This window comes from Bufo bufo, chromosome 5 (genome assembly GCF_905171765.1).
Source record: "Bufo bufo chromosome 5, aBufBuf1.1, whole genome shotgun sequence".
NCBI lineage: Eukaryota > Metazoa > Chordata > Amphibia > Anura > Bufonidae > Bufo > Bufo bufo.
In genome coordinates this window covers 208,513,894-208,534,581 of record NC_053393.1, presented here as the reverse complement: position 1 = coordinate 208,534,581, position 20,688 = coordinate 208,513,894, and positions in this window count along the sequence as shown.

Below are 20,688 nucleotides of genomic sequence, written 5' to 3'. Positions count from 1 at the left end.
CATAGTAGAGGGTCTGAATACTAATGTCCATGCAAATTTTTTTACTCTATTTTAAAATTCTCTTTTCACTTTCTCATTATGAGTCAGGGCAGATATGGGGGGTCCAGACGAAGGTTCACCGAAGCGCGCTTCGGGGCTGGTGCCATCCTGGAGGAAGCACATAATGGGTAATTGATTCTGTGTTATATATGTTTGATAATTTTGGCACTATGCACTTGCACTTTATTGTTATTTATATGTGGATATTATATTGAATCACTGCCCTTCCCTGCACCTATTCTCTATGTATGGATTGTCCCTTATGTATTTTGTTAATAAAATTACCTATATCTTATGCGGTCTGGTAGTTTTTTGATGGTATCTGTAGTGTGCTATATCATAGGCCTCATGCACCTGGCCGTTGTTTTGGTCCGCATCCGAGCTGCAGTTTTGGCGGCTCGGATGCGGACCCATTCACTTTAATGGGACCGCAAAAGATGCGGACAGCACTCCGTGTGCTGTCTGCATCCGTTGCTCCGTTCTGTGGCCCCGCAAAATAATATAACATGTCCTATTCTAGGCAGTTACATTAAAGGCTGTCCGTGCCGTTCGCATGGACGCCATCCGTGTTTTGCGGATCCGAGATTTGCGGACCGCAAAACACACCACGGTCGTGTGCATGTAGCCATAGGCACATGTGCATTTTTCTTTATATGGTGTTTGTATATGTGAGCATCGGCTCAAATTTTATGTCTTTACTGGCTCACGTTCATTTGGTGATAGTTATAGATACATGTCTTTATCACTGCTGCTGTGCTAGAGTATTATACGTTATATTGTAGCAATGTAATTAATCATTTTAATGCTCATTTAATGGGACTCACTTAGCATCAGTATCTTAATCAGCATTGAACAAAGATGATATATGAAAAACAATCAAACTCAGCTACAACCATTAAAAATAGTTGGGGTTGAGAAGGAACATTTTAGATTATTACTTATAAATACTTTTTTCATGTTTCAATTGTATTCAGAGTCACACACATTGATTTCAGTGTCTTCAGAAACAGAAATGTATAAGTCTGTCTGTGATTCACAATGCCAAAGGCTAATCATTTGAAACTTTTTTTTATACATCGGTTTGGGATTTTTTTCAATTTACAGCTTATAGCTGGAATAACAAAACCGATACAATAATCATGCAAATAAACGTACAGGAAATCTTTCTAACTTGTAGATCAACATTTTAACAAAAAATATTTCACTTTTAGTCAAATACCTGTCAATATTCAATATAAGGTTATGGTCTCTTGTTCCATCTTTATATAAATTAGCATGTAGAAAAAATTCAGAGCCCAACTGTTGTAAATATTTTACTAATGTTACACTATGTCTAAATAATGAATTTGGTATTCAGCAACATCTTCTCTGAGGTTTACCCAAGAGCATGTAAATCTTGATGTCAAAGTACAAAGGAAAGGTCAGAGCTCTCGCAGAGTATTCCCAAATGTTATCTCAAATTCAGTGGCTACATGTAATTATTCTTAGGCCCCTTTCACATGAGCGAGTTTTCCGCGCGGGTGCAATGCGTGGCGTGAACGCATAGCACCCGCACTGAATCCTGACCCATTCATTTCAATGGGGCTGTTTTTTCATGCATCAGTTCTGCGTTGCATGAAAAACACAGATGTTCTATATTCTGCTTTTTTCACGCAGCTCTGTCCCCATAGACGTGAATGGGGCTTCAGTAGAAAACGCATTGCATCCGGATGCAATGTGTTTTTCACTAATGGTTGCTAGGAGATGTTTGTGAACCTTCAGTTTTTTATCACGCGCGTGAAAAACGCATCAAAACGCATTGCACTCGCGTGGAAAAAAGTGAACGCAATTGCAGACAAAACTGACTGAACTTGCTTGCAAAATGGTGTGAGTTTCACTGAATGCACCCTGAACGCATCCGGACCTAACCCGTAACGCTCGTGTGAAAGGGACCTTAAAGTTTTACTGAAACAGTATAATGTACTACAGAGTAGCTAGAAAACTCTATGTAGCATAAAACATTTATAACTTATGACATAAGATACTATACAAAGCCAAAAGTACATGAGCACCCATTCTAATGAGTGGCTTCAGCCTTCTCATCCATAGCCATTTGTAAATAGTGTATAGATTAAAACATACAGTATTGAAACCTTCATACATAAGCATCAGCATTAGCATGGTAAGCCGAAGAGATCAGTCATGTTCAGTTTGGCATTGTTATAGTCTAAAACATATTCCAAATCTGTCTAAAAACTAGTGCAAATAGGCACAATTGTGTCACAATTTGACCCAATTAGATTATGCCACTTACAAAGGAATGCGATTCATGACGAAGTCATTTTAAACAAATCAATTTTCTTTGTGAAATTCGGCGAAGCAGACAAATCAAATTTTTCATAACTTTGCTCATCTCTAGTTGCAGGAATAGACACTTCCCAGCGAATCAAATTTATCCTGAAATTCAGATAGAAGTCAATTGGTTTGGCTTCGATTCGCCCAACACTACCTGAAATGTTTATCATCCAGCCTGAGCCACTGTGAAAAATCTGGTGCAGGTCTAGTAAATGTGGGCAGGTACGAGTATGTCTTACCACCAGCATTTTCTTTCTGGCGTGTTTCTCTTAGGCCTCTTGCTGGCCCTGCCCGTGCTGTGGACCGCAAATTGCGGTCCGCAATGCATGGGCACCGACTGTGGGGAAGCCGCATGCAGATCACGGACCCATTCACGTAAAGAACAAGTTCTACTTTTTTGCGGAACAGAAGCACGGAACGGAAACCCCACGGAAGTTGGGTTCCGTGGTTTCGTTCTGTTCCGCACCGCATCTCCGGATTTGCGGACCCATTCAAGTGAATGGGTCCGCATCCGTGATGCGGAATGCACACAGCCGTTGCACTGTGTATTGGGGACTTGCCGTATGCGGGCCTGTATTTTTAAAAAGAAGAGAGGAAAAAAAACAAAAAAACAAATGCCACCTAATGAACGAAAATGCCAGTAGCAAATATGTGTCTTGCATTTCAGATTTCTCATAGAACTTTAGCTAACGTCTGGAGATAGCATTTTTAAAGCAAAAAATAAATAAATTGCCTATGTGTGAAAGCATAAGGCATATTGTTCTGTACTATTTGATAACCATATACTGTATATGTTTATTTAGGCTGTGAAGAATTTCTGGGAGAGACCTAAATATTGGCCTTAAAGAGAATTTGTCACCATTATTTTGGACTATTATCTGCAGTATTACATGAGTAGCAATACAGATAAATATTACAGAACAATGGGGGAGATTTATCAAACTGGTGTAAAGTAGAATTGGCTTAGTTGCCTGTGGCAACCAATCAGATTCCACCTTTCATTTTCCAAAGGAGCTGTGAAAAATGAAAGGTGAAATCTGTTTGGTTGCTATGGACAACTAAGCCAGTTCCTCCACTGTGTTTTATTTTCCTACTGCCCCCCTGTTCCAGCGCTATTAGCACTCAAAGCTGCTCTTAAATAAACTGTGGGGACGGCTGTGCATGCTGCACATAAGTCCTCTCCATTCTGTGTGCATGCACGACAGTCACGGCAATGTATTTCAGTGCAGTTATGAGTGTTAACAGTGAGGCAATGTTGGACAGTAGGAAAATAAAAGTTAGTGATCTGGACTCCTTATCCACAGTTACTACTCATTTAAGGGTACTTTTACACTTGCGCTTTTCTTTTCATGCATAGAGTTCCGTACTAGCGGCTCTATACCGGAAAATAACTGATCAGTTTTTTCTTCCCCACGCATTCTGAATGGAGAACAATCCGTTAAGGATGCATCAGGATTTCTTCAGTTCAGTCTTTTTGACTGATCAGGAAGGAGATAATACCGCAGCATGCTACGGTTTTATCTCCGACCAAAAAAACTGAACACTTGCCTGATCTGGCATTTTTTTCCATAGGAATGTATTAGTGCCGGATCCGGCATTCAAAATACCGGAATGCCGGATCCGTCCTTCCGGTCTGAGCATGCACAGACCGAAAAAAAGGTGAAAAAATAAATGCCAGATCCGTTTTTTCCGGATGGCACCGGAAAGACGGATCCGGCATTTCAATGCATTTTTCTGACTGATCAGGCATTTTTCTTACAAATGCCATTAGTTGGCATACATTTCGGCGACGGAACTGCTTGCCGGATCAGAAAGTAGAAAAGGAAGGGTCCCGGAGACAAATAATATCCTCTTTCAGCTCTTCTTTATTGGTTATGGACATCAACAGACATGACCATCAGTTGCACGGCAGGATTGACGCGTTTCGGGTGAGTACCCTTAGTCGTAACAAATTGCTAGCTGTGGCCCCTCAATATAAAGGGGTTGAAAGCACTCCTCCTCAAATGGGGAGGAACCGGTTTCAAGCAACATCCGTTGCACCACACCTAGACACACCTTTTTTGTTTCAGCTTGCATCAATCAGTTTATAATTAGTAGCACACTGTGCGAACCTCTCCCTGACATCTTAACCCCAGGTTGCCCTGTGATTATTTTGAGCAGAAGTCGCACAGTGTGAATACTTCAGTACATAGAAAACATAAATTGTATGTAAAAAAGACACATTTAATACCAACATTGACATACTAAAACAAATATAAGTACAATGGTCCTATGTGTTCGGGCAGATTCATGTTAACAGCCTCCTACTGACACTTTTATAGCAGACTTATCAAAAAATATATATATAATGACAGAAAATACATTATTATATGTCAGTAGGGCTGCAATACCACTGTTACCCAGTAAAACCGGACGTTTTGAATATAATTGCAAGGTCGATCAGATCACAGGTGGAAATAAAAAGAAAATCTTTTCTACACTCCTGTGCAAATTCGTTGGAAATCTTTTCTTGCAACATCCAAAACAAACCAAGACAAGAAAATAACCGCATTATATAATGTTGGCATTGTGGTGCCAGTGATGAACAGAGATGCACCGTCCCTATAATAATATGGACTCTCACATATACAATGTTGTCTTTGTGGTCATGTGTATCTCTTTAGTACCCCAAAAATGGCAACAAAGACATCAGAGATATGTGTCCGCCCAAATGTAAATATGCCTAACATAAAAGTTATTAGTGACACATTTCAAAATTCTGCTGCTTATATAAGATATTTTATTGGTATATATAAATAAGTTCTTTCTTGAGGTTGAGACCCTTTGGCACCCTGGTACCCAGTCTAAAAATCCAGTAAGCCTCACGTAAAAGGATTTTCTTGCGATAATCTCCACCCCTTTGCGGAGCAAATACACGTTCAATGGCATACGCCTGAAAGAATGATACTTGGCGGGCATGAACGTGTATAAAGTGTTTAGCTATGTTCGAAATGTTAAGAATATTGGGGTTGGCGATATAGTTGAGATGTTCTAACACTCTATTTTTAAACTTGCGGACGGTGCTACCCACATACATGAGATCACATTTGGTGCATCGGATTGCGTAGACAACGCCTTCCGTATTGCAATTTATGTACACACGGATTGGGAATTTGTCTACATGGTCTGCACTGTCAAATGTTTTTGTGGGTAGGACATATTCGCAGGTCTTGCAACGGGCACTACCGCATTTTGCAAATCCTTTATATATAAGCCAACTAGGTCTAGACTGTGTGCCACTGCCACTGGCAGTATAGAGAGACGGGGACAGCGAGCTGGACAGGGTAGGAGCCCTTCTAGAGACAATTCTACAGCCTGATTTGAGTGCTTCATAAAGGATGGCATCGTCATACAAAATAGGTAGGCACTTCTTAATTGCGGAACTGATTATGCTAAACTCATTACTGTATGTTAGGGAAAGAGTGGGGACCCTGTCCAGATCGCCGTCCACCCGTGTCTCCACACTACCAGCAGAAGTCAGCACACTGGGTTTACATTTGCGCTTCCCAAATAATATGTCTCTTCTATTTTTCTGGAGGGCTATCTCCCTTCCTCTATTGATCATCCACATTGGGTAATTCCTGTCCCTCAACCTTTTCTCAACTCTGTCAAATTCATCATCTAATCTCTCTGCTGCACTACAATTCCTAACCGTACGGATGAATTCGCCCACGGGAATTGCTCTGACGGTATGTACTGGATGATGGCTTTTAGCATTAAGTATAGTATTGCCCGCCACCTCTTTTCTATAAGTCATGGTGTGCACTATTTCTCCAGCGATTCCGCAGAGTGTAAGATCTAGAAAATTAATATGGGTTTCGTGTGCCAAGCAAGTGAACCTCAAATTATAGTTGTTGTTATTTAGGTATGCCTGGAGGTCTGGGACGGCAGATATACCGCCCGCCCATACCATGAGCAGGTCATCGATATACCTGCCGTACCAGACCAAACCAGGCATAAATGGGTTCTCCAGATTATAGATGTACTTCTCCTCCCAAAATGACATGGTCAAATTGGCTAGGGATGGAGAAAATCTGGCTCCCATTGAAACTCCGCGGATCTGGAGATAGTGGACACCGTCAAATGCAAAATAATTATGGGTTAGCAGGTATGCTGTGATCTCACACACAAAGTCAATATGATTAGTGTTTAATCCAGTATAGCGATGGAGATGATATTCCATCGCCATCAGAGCAATCCCGTGGGGAATGGACGGGTAGAGGGATACTACATCAGCTGTAATCCAATTGAATTTAGCTTCCCACCTGAAATCATACATAGCTCGCAAGACATCGCCCGTATCTTTTAAATATCCCGGTATACGTCTGACAAGAGGCTGGAGAAGGTGGTCCAGCCAACTCCCCAGACGCTCGGTAAGCGAGCCAATGCCGTCAACTATGGGACGGAGGGGGGGGGGGGGGGGACACCCTTGTGGACTTTAGGTAAGGCATGTATAATGGGTGTGACAGGCACATCCACGCACAGGTATTTGTATTCTCCATCATCAAACATGCCATTATCTCTTCCTTTCATGATCAATGACAGGTAACTATGCATATATTCTTTTAATGGATCATTCGGTAGTTTGCTGTACGTGGATGTGTCTGCCAACATATCCCGTAACTGTCCGCCATAAGTCTCCTTGTCCATGATGACCACCGCCCCCCCTTTATCCGCCATTTTGATGACAATGGAGTCACATTTCTGTAGGTCATGGAGTGCTTGGGCCTGAGAAGCACTGAGATTATTAGATTTATGCTGTCGATTTATGCTTGCCGGATCACTCTGCCGCAAGTGTGAAAGTAGCCAAAATCATGGTGACAGATTCCCTTTAATTGTTTTGATGCTGGATGGGTGAATATAGAGATTATTTAATTGCATATGCCCTTGGATACCATTGTTTCCCTACACATCATTTAACCCCTTCCCCTACATGTTATGTTTTTAAAGATGGCGCCTGCTCCAGAGCGAAGCAAGCGCCATAACCACAGACACCAGCTTCTAATATCCTGGATCAGCAGTAATGCCAACCGCGGACAATTATCCCCTCAAATGCCGTGGTCAAATGTGACCATGCCATCTGAGAGTGCTAACATCCTGAAGTACCGCTTCCGGGTCAGGAGAACTTTCATCTGGGTGAGATCGGGGAAAGCATCCTATGCTAATAATGAGCCTGAGCCTATACTAGGCTTAAAGGCTCATTATTTGTATATCACAGTTCATAAAAGCAGTTGGCAGCACTACACTGTGATATAGCGTTTTCTATATAAAATAATGGAGCAAATTCCATTATTTTTTACAAGTTGCAATCTGATGACTGCAAGTTGTAGTCCACTTGGGGACCTAAAAAAAGTTTAAAAAAAGTTTAAATATATATATATATATATATATATATATATATATATATAATTTTTTTTTTAATTCAAATCACTCCCCTTTCCCCAAAATCAAAATAAATGAACAATTTAAAAAAATACCATCATGGCCATACTGTGAATGCTGTAAAAAAAAAACTATAAAAATGGCCAATTTTTTTATTACTTGGATGAAAAGTTATAAAAAAGTCATACACACCTCAAAATGGTATTAGCAAAAACTATAGATTGTCCTGCAAAAAATGACCCCATACACATCACCTTAGACATAATTGTAAAAAAGTTATGGGGGTCAGAATACGGCAATGACAAGAAAAAAAATTCTAAACTTTTTTCTTTTTTTCAGTATTAAAACACAAGAAAAACTATACACATGTGATATCGCCATGATTCTTTCTGACCTGGAGAATGAAGAGCACAAGTCAGTTTTTCTGCATAGTGAGCGCCGTAAAACTAAAACCTTTAAAACTGTGGTGGAATTGCTTTCTTTTTTGAATTCCACCCTATTCTGTATTTTTTTGCCGCTTCCCACAACATTGTATGCAATGCTAAATGGTGGTATTATAAAGTTCAACTTGTGCTACAAAATAAAAAAGCCCTCATACTGCTATGTGAACTGAAAAATAAAAAAAAGTTATGGCCCTGGGAAGGCAGGGAGCAAAAAATGAAAACGCAAAAACAAAAAATTGCTGTGTTAATAGGCGATGGTTAGAGATGAGCGAACCTCTTGAAATTTGTTTTGTGTCTGATTGGTTAAAGCATGTGGCCAGAAGAAACGGGCCATTTTTCAATGTTCTGGTGTGGCAGCACACTGCAGTCAGAAAATTATTGCCAGAATGATCTAGTCTAATGTATCAGGCACTAACGTGTGGAAATCCTGGCTGATCAATGCCTGATTCATCTTTATAAAGGTTAATCTGTCTACATGTTGTGTTGAAAGGCGAGTTCTCTTTCAGGTAACTATACCCCCCGCCAACCTAAAAACCTGCTCTGATGCCACACTACTAGCCGGGCAGGAAAACTTCTCCAGGGCAAACTTGGCCAGTTGCAGCGACAATTCAAGTTTGGCTGCCAGAGTAGTATAGGGGATCTTGCATCTGGGGTGACAGGGTGTAGTCCAAGTATGCCGCCACCTGCTGGTTCAGGTTTTGCTTCATGTCCTGCTGCTTCTGGGTGGTTTCTTCAGTAGGCGGGTGAAGAAATGTGCTCATCAGAGACTCTAGACTCCAGCAGTCATGGCAGTGGAGCATGAGTGCAGAGGGTTTCCCCGGTTAGACCTTCATGAGGGAAGGCAATGGCGCACATAGGCAGCGACCAACCAACCACATAGGATATCTCAATAGGAGTTTAGTCTATCATCCCTCTCAGAAGTGGAAAAAAGGCCCCCATTTTGGCCCAGTAGCAAGGGTCTAACATCGTGGAGAGCCAGTAATCATCCCTCTGCCGAATGGTGATAATGTGGCTGTCACTACGCAAGCAATTCAGCATGTATTTGGCCATTTGCACAAAGGAATGAAAGGGACTCATTGCCTCCATCCTCACTGCATACTGCCACGGTCTATCGGGGTCATCTGCCTAGTCTTCCTTATCACCTTTCCAGCTCCTCATGCTCATCCAGTCCCTCTCCTCTCGCTTGGGCAGATAAACCATCTATTTCTGCATACAATTTCTGAGCGTTAATGTTCTCCTCCTCCTCTGCCAGTTTAGCCCCCACAGGGCACAGGTGGCTCTGAAATGTAAGCAGCCAGATTTAATAGCATGTGCGCCAGGACGCGAAGGAGTGGAATGAGATCCTAGCATCTGACAAATAAAGTGGCCTCCTCAAAGGGCATGAGAAAATGGCAGGTGTCTCACATGACCTGCCACTGGCTAACGTCGAAGTTACACAGGGGAATACCCCTGTCAAAAAATCGTTCACAGCCTTCCCCTGCTCATATAGTTGGTCATACATGTGGAGGGTAGAGTTTCAACGGGTGGAAACGTTGCATATCAGGCAATGTTGGGGAACACTATTCTGCCTTTGCAGCTCAAGGAGGGCGTGTTTTGCATTGTAAGAGTGACTGAAGTGCATGCAAAATGTCTTGAAGTTGAGTGGAAGACATTAGGAATCGGGTTACAACCAGATTAACGACACGCGCCATGCAGGGCGCATGGGCCAACCCTCCTTGACACAGCACTGACACAATGTTATAGGTGACCATGGTTCTGATCTTCAGTTGGTGAGAAGACAGCCAGAATTTGATTTCATGGTTGATGATGCAGAGCAGTTCCTCCCTGGTGTGACTTCGTTCACCCAGGCTTGCCAGGTGAAAAATAGTGTGACACTGCCATGCTCTGCATAGGTAGTATGCTGGAGGACCACTCCAAACTCTGCCTACAGTTGAGGCTGAGGACAAGGTAGAGAATGAGGAGGCAGAGGAGGATATTGGTGCCAGAATAGCAGTATGAGAAAGCGGAGGCAATCACCTGGCCACGTTGCTGGTGTGCCTGGGCAGGAACCACATTTACCCAGTGGGCCGTAAAGGACATGTATTGTCCTTGACCATAGTCACAGATCCACATGTCGGCACTGCCATGAACTGTACCAGACACCAACAGACTCAAAGACTGGCCCACCTTCTGCTGTATGTACGTATGCAAGGCTTGTACAGCGTTTTTAGAGAAGTAGTGATGGCTTGGGACTCTCCACCTTGGCTTGGCACAAGCCATCAGTTCTCTGAAATGTGCAGAGTCAACCACATGGAAAGGTAGGGACTGTAGTACTAGCAACTTGGCCAGGCGCACGTTCAGCTTCTGAGCTGTTGTATTAGTGCATGCATACTGTTGTCTTTTTGCAATCGCCTCGGTGATTGATTGCTGGCAAAGTGCGTGACGAGGAGTAAAAAGAGAAACATCAGGACCAGTAGACGATGGGAAGGAAACATAGCTCCTTTCTGCTGAGGTGGTGGAGTTTTGACTGCTGGAGAAGGGGTGCTATCCGCTTGGAGATGCATAAGGCTGTTCCACTACATTAGTTCCACAGTTTTTCCAGGCCACTTTATGGTGACACTCCATGTGTTGACGCATGGCCATGGTACCAACATTGGCACCCTGGTCGCGATTCACCTACTGCCCACAGATCCTACATACTACCACACTGACGTCCTCTGGCGACTCCTCTGGCCACACCGGCGAGTATGGCCTTTTACCCCCAGCACTGCCTGTATGAAGACGTGCAAGGTAGCCAAAATAGCAGACGGTCTACCCCATGCACATTTGGCTCAAGATCTCACACTGCTCAAAGCCTGCTAGCTCAGCCACATGCTGCCACCCTGCCACTGTCTCACGAGCAAGGTGCCTCCCTCACCCCCTGATGACTATGATGAATCCCCCTCTTCAACTGGCTCCCACGTGCAATCAGCTACACTATCATCCATTACTGTCTTTTCGTCACTTATGTCACCCTCATCTGTTTTATGGCCATGCCCCTGACCACTTGCAACACCTGATCCCACACAACTGTCATCGTCACTACTTGCATACCTACAGGAGGTAGCAGTGGACCATTTCTCCACATCTGGGCTGGGCAGTATCTGCTGACTGTCCTCAATAATATCTTCCTTACTGAAAAGGGGAGCAGAGTCGGCGGCATAGATCACTTGCTTGGCAGAAGGAGCAGCAAAGTAAAGAGGCAAGTTCAGGACAGGTGAGGGCACAGAACTTGTTCCTGGGCCATGTCAACTAAGCCTGGTGCAGAGGTACCCACCGACTGCTGGCTTTGGGTGTCTGATGTCAGTTGAGATGATGTTGAGGACTCAACCATGTTGTGGAGTCAACCATTCCAGGACAGTGGGATTAGTCATCAAAACATGACCTCTGAATGACAACTTCCCTCCCCCTTCTGCTGCTACTTCTACCGGCTAGAGCAACATTTTTGCCACTGCCTGTTCCTTTGGAGGGGCCTGGTGCCTCTTTGTTAGACATACTGTACAGTAACAGTAATTATATATGTAAAATAAGTTATTTAGCATCAATGTGGACACCCCAATAACAGTGGTATTAGACAGCTTATTAACCCCAATATGAGAATAAAGGCGTATTGGAATTGCTTATCTATTTAACAAGGTGGACACCAGACTGACTGTAAAAATAGACATCTTATTCACACCAATTTGAGAATCAAGGCCTAATGTAATTGCTTATCTATTAAACAAGGTGGACACCCCAATAACAGTTAAATGAGAAAGCTTATGCACCCCAATTTAAGAATCAAGGCCTAATGGAATTGCTTATCTTTTAAACAAGGTGGGCACCACAATAACAGTTTAATTAGACAGGTTATTCACCCCAATTTGAGAATCAAGGCCTAATTGAATTGCTTATCTTTTAAAAAAGGTGGACAAACCAATAACAGTAGTTTTAGCTTATTCACCTTAATTTGATAATTAAGGCATAATATAAATACTTATCTATTTAACAAAGTGGACACCCCAATAACAGTTAAATTACACAGCTTATTCACACCAATTTGAGAATCAAGGTGTAATAGAATCGCTTATCTATTTAGCAAGGTGGACACCCTAATAACAGTTAAATTAGACAAGTTATTCACCCCAATTTGAGAATCAAGTCCTAATGGATTTGCTAATCTACTAAACAAGGTGGACACCCCAATAACACTAATTTTCCAAATTTCAATTTCTCTGCTTTAAAAACAGAAAGTGATACCTCATAAAATATTTTATTACTTAACATTCCCCATATGTCTACCTTATGTTGGCATCATTTTGTAAATGTCATTTTATTTTTTTTTAGAACATTAGAAGGCTTAGAATTTGAGAAGCAATTCTTAAAATTTTTAAGAAAATTTCCAAAACCCACTTTTTAAAGATCAGTTCAGTTATGAAGTCACTTTGTGGGGCTTACATAGTAGAAACCACCCATAGATTATGCCATTTTCAAAACTACACCCCTCAAGTGCTAACCACAGCATAAAAATGTCTATTCTGCCGACATCGGCTTTTACAGAAATGCCGGTGGATACAGCAGGATCCCGGCTATCAGTGACTGTCGGGCCCCCACACTGATCGAGCGGGCACCCGAGGAGTGCCCGCCCGATCAGCGTGACGTAATAGTACATCAAATTGCGGGAAGTCAACTACCGCTATGACGTACTATTACGTCATATGTCAGAAAGGGGTTAAGCAAGGTGGGCACCCCAGAAACAGTAGTATTAGACAGCTTATTCAACCCAATTTGAGAATCAAGGCATAATAGAATTGTTTATCTATGAAACAAGGTGGGCACCTCAATCACAGTTAAATTAGACAGCTTATTCACCCCAACTTGAGAATCAAGGCATACTAGAATTGCTTATCTATTAAACGAAATGGGCACCCCACTAACAGTTAATTTAGACAGCTTATTCACCCCAATTTGAGACTCAAGGTGTAATAGAATTGTTTATCTACACAGGAATTGATGCAAACTGTGCTGTCTCCTATAGATCTCTTCAGCTTCAGTTTACAGAGCCTGCACTGTCCCTGCAGTCTCCCTATGCTCACCCTACAGTGTTTAAAAACTCTCCTTAAGATCTCCTTACACCATCCCTGCACTGTCCCTGCACTCTCCCTATCCAATATTGAACACTGTCCCTAGCTCTTGTCACGTCAGTGAAATGGCTGAGACTGTAAGGGATGAGGCTTTTATAGGGCTGTGACATGACAGGGCTGGCTAGCTGCTGATTGGCAGTCCGCATGGTATTATAGATGATATCATGTTACAGGGCCTCTTACTTTGACTCTGTCACACATGTTGCAGCCATTTTAGGGAAAAAACGGTTCAATACCATGAAGCGCAAGGGAATTCGGATTCGTTGCTGTCACGGCACGGTGTGGATGCTAAACTCCACACCGAACACAGGAGGGAAGGGAAAAGGTACTAGTCCTGGAAACTAGGGGAAAGGGGAAAGGTCACCACCTAGTGAATCCCTAATCCGAGCCCTGACTACTATTAGTATGAACAGACCTCGATGGTAGGAATGTTCATACATAGGAACCTAAAGACCTATCTGACCCTAAAGCGCCCTGGAAATAGTGTCAGGACAAAGATAACCTGTTCCTTCGCAGCTGAAGGAACAGGAGACTCCCTCAGGCCTAATACCAAAACATAGGGGAATATATGAAACAAGAAATAGGGAAAAGACACTTAACTCCGAGGTAAGCGGACAAGCAGGAACTCTGAAGAGAACCAAACACCAGGACTTCCAAAACCAGAAAGGAGCTATCAACCGCATAGCATGATGGGTGAGACGAGACTAAATAGAGGAGTTGGAATGACCACTTAAGCTACACCTGAGACAAGAGGTGTGCTAATAAATAGCAACAACACAGAAACAAGTGAAACAAAAGAGGCTGTCAGATCACATCACGTGCAGCCAGTATCTTAGATCTTCTGACCCCTGTCACGGGAGAGACCGTGAAAGTACACCCCTTCTATGGGTGGCCCACGGACACCCAGGACCGACTTTATCCGGATGAGCTCTGTGAAAGGCTTTTGCCAGACGACTAGCATTAACGTCGGCCGCTGGAACCCACATCCTCTCCTGTGGTCCGTAACCCTTCCAGTGAATGAGATACTGGAGGGATCTATGGAGAATTCGGGAGTCCACTATCCTGGCGATCTTAAATTTTTGATTACCGTCCACCATGACAGGAGTGGAAGGCAAGGAGGACGGTTCAACAGGTTCGACATCTCTCTTCAACAACGATTTATGGAACACATTATGAATCTTCAAAGCCTGAAAAAGTTCAAAACGAAAGGCTACCGGGTTAATAATGGCAGTGATCTTATATGGACCAATACACCTTGGGCCCAACTTCCAAGAAAGTACTTTCAACTTGATGTTTCTTGTGGACAGCCACACAGAATCACCCTCTCTCCGGTCCGGACTTCTCATGTGTCTCTTGTCAGCCATACGTTTATACTTGATGCCCATTTTTTTCATATTAATTTGAATTTTCCACCAAATAGATGACAAAGAAGAGTCTCCGTACCAGAAAATGTGCCAAATTGCGGGTGGAACCCATATGCCCCAAAAAATGTCGACTTATCAGTAGACTCCTGTCTACGGTTATTTATGACAAACTCGGCTAAAGACAAAAATTAAGACCACTCCTTCTGGTTCTCCGAGACAAAACATCTCAAATAAGTCTCCAGATTCTGATTGGTGCATTCAGTCTGTCCGTTCGACTGAGGATGAAAGGCCGAAGAAAAGGACAATTGTACCCCCAGACAAGTACAGAACGCCTTCTAGAATTTGGAAACAAACTGAGTCCCCGTATCAGAAACCACATCAGATGGAATACCATGTAATTTCACAATGTTATCGACAAACACTTGTGCAAGAGTTTTAGCATTAGGTAAACCTGGCAATGCTATAAAGTGCGCTATCTTACTAAAGCAATCAACAACCACCAAAATCACAGTTTTTCTTGAAAAATTAGGCAAATCTGTGATAAAATCCATGGATAAATGAGTCCAATGTCGGGACGGGATGGGCAACGGAAGTAAAGATCTGGAAGGCCGAGTATGTGTCACCGTAGCGCATGCGCAAGTACTACGAGCAGACACATAGTCCTCAACACACTTACCCCTGTCTTGTGAGTACCGTACAGTGATGTTCCTTTGAACACCTTGTGACGCAATTCAGAAGGAACAAACAACTTTCCCAGAGAACAAGAATCCGGTGCATCTCCCTGGGCTTCCAGCACCTCTGACTCAATGTCGGGATATAGGGTGGATATAACTACCCCTTCAGACAATATTGGACCAGGATCTTCCGAATCACTACCCCCCCCCCCCCCCCCCCCGAAAGCTACGCAACAAAGCATCAGCCTTGACGTTCTCAACCACAGGGCGATAGGTGACGAAATTAAATCTAGTAAAAAAACAACAACCATCTGGCCTGCCTTGGGTTTCGTTGTTCAGCCGACTCCAGGTAAGCCAGATTTTTGTGATCAGTAAGCACAGTAATAGTATGAATTGCTGCTTCCAACCAATGATGCCACTCCTCAAAAGCCAACTTAAGGGATAACTGTCACACTTAGACCCTAATTTCAATTTTCATATATGTAGTTACTAATAACATGATATTCCAGAATCAGTTACTATTAGACTGACTTACCCCATATTTAATAATATTCAGCCCTTAGCAACCAGTCTGCATAAAACTGCAATTTCACTATTCAGTTAAGATGGCTGCCACTGCCCTCACCCTGAGGCTAATCCCGCCTGCCCTCACTAGCCAGTAACAATAGCCCCCCAAAAGAGTCAGTAACCAGAGCCCTCCCCCTAAAGGGTTAATCTCCTGCAGCACAAAGGGGTCCTCTTACCACATGTTGCTTTCATTTATACACTGAGCAGATGGCAGATCTCCCTTCCCTGCTCTGCCTGCTTTGACCCTGCATTGTCCCAGTCTGCTGAGTGAGGGAGCGTCTGCCAAGTGCAGGGACAGGGAGAAGTGCACACAGCCCAGGCACTGTTATCAGCTGCTGGGGAGGACCTGGCTTTAATCATTTACTTACAGTCCCTGGCTGTCTGTAATCTGACCTTGCACACTGCTTGCTTCTGCTCCTCCATCCTTCAACACATAGCTACCTGATTTTAAGCACAGGTAAAAATAGGCAGTACAGGGAACAAAACTGTGGAATTAAGGGGTAATTGAGTACACAGTGAAAAGTTGAAATTGGGCCACCAAGGAGATATTAATCACCACAATCCAATACTCCCAAAGAAAATATATGACAGTTATACTTTAATGGCCAGCAACTCTCTATTACCCACGTCATAATTCCTTTCTGCAGCCAAGAGTTTCTTAGAGAAGAATGCATATGGGCGCCATTTACTAGATGAAGAACCCTGCAACAAGACTGCTCCTACCCCTACCTCGGATGCGTCAACTTCCACAATGAATGGCTGTGACACATCCGGTTGCACCAGTATAGGAGCAGAAAGAAAACATTCCTTCGCTGCACACAAATATTCAGACCAGACTGAGACATCCAAACCTTTCCTAGTCATGTCCGTTAAAGGTTTAACCACAGTCGAGTAGTTCAAAATGAATTTACGGTGGTAGTTGGTGAACCCCAAAAAATCCACATAAGCGCTTTCAGATTTTCGGGTTGATCCCAGTCCAACACAGCAAGGACCTTCTCGGAATCAATATGAAAAACTGAAGATGAGAGTAGGTAACCCAGGAATTGCACTTCCTGAACTGCAAATACACACTTCTCCATCTTAGCATACAATTTATTCTCTCTTAGGATCTGTAACAACTGTCTCACATGATCCTGATGAGTCTCCATATCTTGAGAATAAATTAGTATGTCATCCAGATACACAACAAAAAACCTCCCCACCAGATGATGATAGATATCATTAACAAAATGCTGGAAAACCGCAGGAGCATTAGTTAACCCAAACGGCATGACCAGACTCTCAAAATGATCCTCTGGGGTATTAAATGCCGTCTTACATTCATCCCCTTCCTTGATCCTGACCAGATTATATGCCCCCCTTAGGTCCAACTTGAAGAACACCTTGGCACCAACAATTTGGTTAAACAAGTCAGGAATCAAAGGAAGGGGGTACGGATCACGGACCGTAATCCGAATGAGCTCACGATAGTCCAGACATAACCTAAGAGTTCCATCTTTCTTCTTTACAGAGAAAAACCCTGCTTCCACTGGGGACTTGGAAGGTCTAATATGTCCCTTAGCCAAACTCTCGGCAATATACTATCGCCTGGCCTGCTCTTTCGGGTTCAGAAAGGTTATATAACCTAGATTTGGGCAACTTCGCTCCGGGAATAGGATTGATAGGACAATCATATTCCCCGTGTGGGGGTAAATCCTGGCAACCACTCTCAGAAAATACATCAGAAAAATCTGAAATGAAAGAGGGAACAGCATTAGTGGTCAAGACAGAAAGAGTTGCATTAAGACAGTTGTCCATGAAATAATCACTCCGATCGAGAATTTCTCGCCTGCCAGTCAATGGTAGGATTATGTTTGCTCAACCATGGTAAAACCAGAACCAACGGAGCAGGCAGACCCTCCAGCACAAAGCACGAAATGGATTCCTGATGAAAATTACCCACTCTTAAACGGATGTCCTGCACCATCTGTGACAAACCTTTCTGAGTAAGTGGTGCAGAGTCTATTGCAAACACAGAATTCTTTCTCTCTAATGCACTTGAACCCTGTCAACTCATGCAAATGGACAAACTAACCATCAACTAGGTTAGCCCCTGCCCCACTGTCAATAAACACCTCAATTCCCACAGTTTTGAACCCTAGCACCACCTCGGCAGACAGGAGAAATAGGGTACTAACAATAAATGACAAAAGTAAGTTCTCTGACTCCCCACCCACACCACCAAGAGTAAGATGGGAATTAAACGTTTTTTTTTCTTGTTTTCACCTTGACGCTGAACGTAAGGACAAACATTAACAAAATGTCCCCTTTTTCCACAGAAAAAACATACTCCCTTCTTATGACTAAAACTCTTGCAAGCAGGCCCAGGAGTAGCTCCCCCTAACTACATTGGTGTGTCACCAGGCATAAACTCAGGAGTCTCTCCACCCAAGGTGTCAGAGAAAGCCGCCACGTTATATGATAGTTCGTCCTGAGAGTGAGAGACCTTAGATCTCTCTCTCAGACGTCTCTCCAAACGTACAGCAAGGGACATAGCCGCTTCCAATGACTCAGGATTTTCGTGAAAGGCCAACACATCCTTTAGCCTCTTGGATAATCCCTGACAGAATTGCCTATGGAGAGCTGGATCATTCCACTTCGTATCAGTAGCCCATTGCCTAAATTCAGAGCAATAGATCTCCACAGAATGCTCTCCCTGCTGTAAACCACATAACCGTCTCAGCCAGGGAGATCCGATCCGGCTCATCGTAGATATGACCTAGAGCTCTGAAAAATACAGACTGGAGTTACTGTGATCCGGTCAGTAGAGAAAAAGCCCAAGAGTGAGCATCCCATTTAATCAACGACATGATAATACTCACTCTTAGACTTATCTCCAGATAAGAGCGGACGTAACTTAAAGTACAATTTACACGACTCTCTGAAGCGAATGAAATTATTTCTTCCCCCGAAAATCTGTCTGGAAGTCTAACCTTAGGGTCAGGACAGGCCTTATAACTACTACTGGCACCAGCAGCCTTTGATCCCTGGATCTGCGTACGGAGGTCAGCTACCTCTATAGACAGAACCTGCAATTTTCTAGTCAGTGCAGCGATTGGATCCATAGCCTCACTGACACAACCACAAAAATGACGACTTTTGGCGGTTGAGAATGTCACAGCGCTGTGTGGGTGGTAAACTCCACACTAAACACAGGAGGGAAGGGAAAAGGTACTAGGCCTGGAAACTAGGGAAAGGGGAAAGGTCACCACCTAGTGAATCCATAAACCAAGTACTCGATACTATCAGTATTGTGACACAGTGAGGGGTTTTGTCTGGGAAGACCGGTATTTTCCTCCCAACATGGGCGGCTGGGCTGATCGGAGTTTCAGTGCAGACACGGGTTTTGGCACCTGGCTGTCCTTAAATAGGCAGCTGGGCTCAGCAGCTGAGTCTCTGTGTTGGGATCTGAGGTTTTGTGCCGGACTGGAGGGCTGAGACCCATGTGCAGGGGGAACTGGCCCCCTAAAGCCTGCTGCGGACTACTGGAGGCAAAACTTGTGTAATATGAACTTTCCATTGTGTGTGAATTAATTCCAAAAACTGCAAAGTGACGTGTTGTTTTGTGCAACTGCCGCAAGTGTGAATAAACACTAAAGTTTGAGTTAAGAACTTGTATTTTGCCTTTGTACTGCGTCCGCTTACCCTATCTACCAGAGCGAAACCCCACAATTGGTGGAGGATGCTAGCAAGCGCAGTGAGGCTGGCGTGAAGGCCGAAATATTTTAGTTTTTTTTCCGGGCACAGTTGTATGTCTTACATCAAACCAGCGAGATTACAACCCGTGTCCCTCGACAAAATGGAAGCTGTCGTAAAAGCTCTCATGGAGGCTAACCTGCAGCAGCAAGAAACAAACCAGCTGCTGTTACAACATTTGATCGCGTTACAGGTGGCAGGAGCATCCCAGAGTGTCCATGATGTCCGGAAAGAGGTCGTGCGGCGATCCCCAACATGACCCCCTTGGATGACGTCGAAACCTATCTGGCGGTGTTCGAAAAGGTGGCCGTGAGGGAGAAGCTACCCCGAGATCAATGGGCTGAGGTCGTCGCTCCGTTCCTGGCATCCAGACCCCAGCAGGTGTATTTCGACTTACCGGACGATCAAGCGGCCGATTACCCGACAGTAAAGGGTGAGATTCTGGCAAGACTGGGGGTGAATGTGTTGGTTCGGGCCCAGCGGGTGCATCAGTGGGAGTTTAACCCGGCTGAACCCGCGAGACCTTATGATCTATTACACCTGTTGCAAAAATGGCTGCAGCCTGATGTGCTGAGTTCCAATGCCATGTTGGACCGTCTGTTGGTTGATGTATTCTGGAGGGCTTTGCCATACCCTCTCCAGAATTGGATTGGCAAGGTGTCTCCTGGTAATGCCCTTGAGATGGTGGACCTGGTGGAACACTATGAAGCTACCAGGAATCTACAGGGGGGTTCTTTTGGGAGCAGTCAAACCCCAGAAATATCCACCCCTTGTGCCATCAAAACCCACCCGGGATGTACACCCTATGGACCCGGCTCTGATAGTCTGCTGGCGGTGCCAGGAGCCTGGCCACATAAGGGCTGACTGTCCCCGTCCGGGTGAGCCCATGGACACTAACTATGGCTACCACCACTCATTATATGCCAGGAAGCTGTGTGTCTCCAGTACCCCAGAGACTATAGACAACAAC